The sequence below is a fragment of the Fundulus heteroclitus genome, unplaced genomic scaffold (assembly GCF_011125445.2).
Source record: "Fundulus heteroclitus isolate FHET01 unplaced genomic scaffold, MU-UCD_Fhet_4.1 scaffold_73, whole genome shotgun sequence".
In the NCBI taxonomy this organism is placed as follows: domain Eukaryota; kingdom Metazoa; phylum Chordata; class Actinopteri; order Cyprinodontiformes; family Fundulidae; genus Fundulus; species Fundulus heteroclitus.
The window spans coordinates 345,402-349,974 of NW_023397175.1; the positions used below are offsets into that span (position 1 = coordinate 345,402).

Consider the following 4,573-nt stretch of genomic DNA (forward strand, 5'->3'; position numbering starts at 1 on the left):
GAAATTGGAGAGAAAATGGCGCTCTACACACCAAGAGGAATCCTACCTAATCTGGAGGGACAGTCTATTGTTGAATAACAAGACCCTTCACAGAGTTAGAGCAGCATATTTTTCATCATTAATTGAGGAGAACAAAAATAATCCTAGATTTCTCTTTAGTATAGTTGCCACACTTACTCAGAGTCACAGTTCCGTTGATCCATCCATTCACTTAGCCCTTAGAAGTAATGATTTTATGGGATTCTTCGTAAATAAAATTGACTCCATTGAAAATAAAATAATTGGCATCCTCCCAAACATGATTACCTCGTCCTCAGTAAGTGAGGCAGTGTTGGAGGAATCTTTAGAACCTGCACAGTGTTTGAACTGTTTAGAAGCAATAGAGCTTTCTGAGCTATCTAAAATTTTAGCTTAATCTAAACCTTCTACCTGTATGTTAGACCCAATCCCAACCAAGTTGTTTAAAGAGATATTCCCTCTGATCAGTGGCACTATTTTAGACATGATTAATCTATCCTTGGTAAATGGATATGTACCACAGGCTTTTAAAGCAGCTGTTATTAAACCTTTACTTAAGAAACTGTAACCCAAGTTGCATTCTAGGGCAACCCACGTGATCGTGATTTCTTAAAGACTAGGTTCGTCTGCTGGAGGAAGTGGCAAATTGTAAAACACAGAGACAATTTGATGGTGCAAAATTGGTGAGTTGTATTAATATTTACAATATATACAAGTTAGTCCACAATTTTAAAGTCCAAATGGATTCCTTAAACCAAGGAATGTCAACCAGTCTTTGTTGATGACGAAAGGGAAAACACAAAAAATAATAATAATAATACAGTTTCTTCAGTGGAAACTTGTTGGGCTGAATCTCCAACCAGTTCGGAAGAGGTTTCTCAGAAAGTAGGTGATGTATTTCCGGATCCGCTGAATGGTTAGCTCGCCAGCCTGGTCAGCATGAAGCCAGACAATCTTTGCTGTATCCTAGACCCTTTAGCCACGCCTGGAGCAGGGGGATCTGCAATATACCTGGCCTGTGTAAACAGGCCTAAGTAATCAATTTACATGTACTTTCTTATAATTGCAGGAGTTTACATAATAGTTAAATGCAACTTATGCAAAACAATATTTCTATACAACAGTAGTTTCGGTAAGCATTTCAATTAAAATCAGTGTACTATAACCAAAACAGGCTGGGGAGGCTAGTGCTAGCATGCTAGCTCCCGAGCAAACACTCACCAGTTCCCTCTTGACCAACCGTGATCTTTACAACGTTCAGTTGATTGATCACTCGTCTGCAAGTTAACAGAGGCACACGATTGAAGATATACAATAGATATCTGAAAACCGCTTGGAAACAGACCAGAAGCCTACCTGCACGTCCGGGTCCGACAGCATCTTTCTACCTAAGGTGCAATTAGCAGCTATATAAGCCGCAGCTGTCAATTTAGGACACTGACGTGCAGCTGTCACATGACGTGAAAACCACATGAGAACAATATTGTTCTCACTTGGTTAGTGTTGAATAAATTAAGGAAAGGAGGATTTTAATTAAACCTTTAGATAAAAATAAATAAAATTAAATCTAAAAAATGGAAAATAAAATAAACTGGATCTAATATAGAAAAATTATCCGGGTTACAAAACCTTCTCTTGATCAAGATGAGTTGGTAAATTACAGACCTATATCTAATCTTTTCTTATCTAAAATTATTGAGAAAGTAGTTGCTTATCAACTTTGTAAACATTTAAAAAGTAATGACCTACTTCAGGAGTTTCAGTCAGGCTTTAGAGCTCATCATAGCACTGAAACAGCTCTGATGAAGGTCACCAATAATATTCTCTTGGTAAATGGATATGTACCACAGGCTTTTAAAGTAGCTGTTATTAAACCTTTACTTAAGAAACCATATCTTGATCAAGATGAGTTAGTAAATTACAGACATATATCTAATCTTCTTTTCTTATCTAAAATTCTTGAGAAAGTAGTTGCTAATCAACTTTGTGAACATTTACAAAGTAATGACCTACTTGTGGAGTTTCAGTGAGGCTTCAGAGCTCATCATAGCACTGAAACAGCTCTGGTGAAGGTCACTAATTATATTCTCATGGCCACAGATAATGGACTTGTGTCTATACTTTTCCTGCTAGATCTCAGTGCTGCATTTGATGCAGTTGATCACAATATTCTCCTACAAAGACTTGAGCATACCGTAGTGACTAAGGGGAAAGCATTAAGATGGTTTAAACTTATGTCAGGATCCTCTGTGTTGTGTTCCTGTTTTCTGTTGATTGGACTCACCTGCGTTTAATTATCCCCTTTTGTGTATATAAGTTGCCTCAGTTTGTTTCCCCGTTGTCGGGTCATTCTGTGTTCACCCTCTGCGTCCTCCTGTGTTCTCCCCGTGCTGCCTGAGGTCTTGTAAGTTTAGTTTCATTAAAATATCTTTGTTTAACCCCATGCGCCTGCCTCTGCCTCGTTGCCGCCTAGGTCCTCGCCACCTCATATCCTGACAATTTATCTGTTGGACAGATTCCAGTTTGTTCATGTTAATAATACATCTTCTTCAAACATAAGGGTCACCTGTGGAGTACCACAGGGTTCAGTCCTTGGACCAATTCTCTTTACTATATATATATATGCTTCCGATTGGCAAAATTATCAGACAGCATGGGATTAATTTCCACTGTTATGCTGATGACACTCAGCTATGTTTATCCATAAATCCTCATGAATCCAATCAGTTACTTCGACTACAGTCATGTCTTGATGACATCAAAATCTGGATGACTTTATATTTCCTGCATTTAAATTCTGACAAGACAGAAGTTCTTGTCTGGTTATAAACAGAATAAATAGGCTAGTTCTGTCTCTGTTTCTGATCAACAAGGATTGATAAATCTCTTTGCTACAGGAATCATACTAAGCTGTTTCTATAGTGCAGGAATCACACAGCTCTCAAAGAGAAGGTGTGGCTCACTCCGCTCTTACAGTCATGTTCTCTGCCCGTCATAGGACTGATTCTTTCCTAATAGTTAACACGCTGCAGAGGATGTACAGACCTTTCCAGGGTCCATCAGGTCTGGTGGTGAAGATCCACTCCAGAGTGATGCTGTGGTTCTCCTTTGCCTGATAGGAGCTCTGTGTCACATTCACTACAAATGTTGCTGCTGAGGAGACAGAGAGGGAAAGAGAGGAGCAGACACACTGAGACTGGAATATGGGAGTCTTTAAACTACATCTCTAGAGCTTTCTGTCCCATGATGCTCTCTGTGCTGTCAGAGCTCTGCTTGATGCTCTTCTATTCAAACTGCTTGATCAGATGCAGCTGGAGGATTGAAGTGTTCACTTCACTGACAGACTTTTCACTGATTATTGATGGATGGATTTAGACTGAACAAAGAGAAGATGGAAACTGACCACAGAGACATGTGTTGAGGATGATGAGCAGCAGGATCCTGCAGATCATCTTCTCCCTGTGAGAGGAGACAGGAGGAGAGTCAGCAACACATCAGCTCCAGCATCAGCAGCACACAACCAGCAACATCTACAGTCTGACTTCATCCAGTCATTCAGCAGCTAATCCTGATTATTAACCTCTTTATCAGACACTGCTGCTCACCAAAACACTTTCTCTCCGAACTCTGAGGTTTCAGTCAGAAACTTGGACATAAAGAGCAAAACTGCTGAGTCAGGACTTGATGAAGGGGAGAAATCAGCAGCAGCCCAGCTGGGTTCTACTGGACCAGAATCACATCAGTTAAAGCAGGTTTTACTAAGTCCTCATAAAGGTTTGTTTCTGGCTGATGGAGGTAGGAAAGCATGGATGAAAACAAATGAATCCATAAAGACATCCAGCAGTAAAACACAGCAGATGTACTCACCGTCTCCTCTGTTGCTGTGAGTCCAACGATCCTCGCTGCTCTAGGAGACTGAAGAAGAGAAAGAGGAGCAAAGAGAAAGCAGCAATCATGAGTTATACTCTGCAGGCAGTTTATGTATCTGCCTACAAGGCAAGTGACTATTATTTGTCATCAAACCAGGATGAGGGTATTGTCCCATTATCATTGAATTCTACGTATTTTTTTAATTCCTCTTTCATTTCTGTTATGAATACCCTATTGTTTAATAGACTTCTGTTTAGCCTCCACATGGCGTTTTTAGGATTTCTAGCTAAATTGATTTTCATATATAAACCGGAGTGATCTGAAACATCTCTTTGTCCTATTAAACAATCTTTGACTCTGTGAAGATCCTTACTGAACATGAAGAGGTAATCTATTCTAGTATGTATTTTATGCCTGGTAGAGTAAAATGTGAATTCCCGCTCGTGTTTATGGAAATATCTTAGGGTGACCATATTTTCATTTGGGAAAACCAGGACACATTGGAGCGGGGGGGGGGGGGGGGTGAGTGATCTCTGTTCCCATGCATAGAGATGTTTGTGGCATGCACTCACTTAACATAGGCCTACGTAATCCTACAATAACATGATATTTACAGTTGGTTTATTAAAAATGCTTTTCAGTAAAAGTCAACAGGAATAACTCCAATAACAAATGATAATTTTAT

The 4,573-nt window shown here is 39.6% G+C and overlaps 1 long non-coding RNA gene across 1 annotated transcript; it reads right to left on the reverse strand.

The window, feature by feature from the left end:
• Nucleotides 1-3,116: 3,116 nt before the first annotated feature.
• LOC118561811 lies at nucleotides 3,117-3,969 on the reverse strand. The gene is made up of 3 exons (XR_004930280.1): nucleotides 3,886-3,969; nucleotides 3,422-3,477; nucleotides 3,117-3,171 (listed from the first exon to the last, which is right to left on the reverse strand). It is a non-coding gene; the product is annotated as an uncharacterized LOC118561811 (long non-coding RNA).
• Between the last annotated feature and the right edge of the window lie 604 nt (nucleotides 3,970-4,573).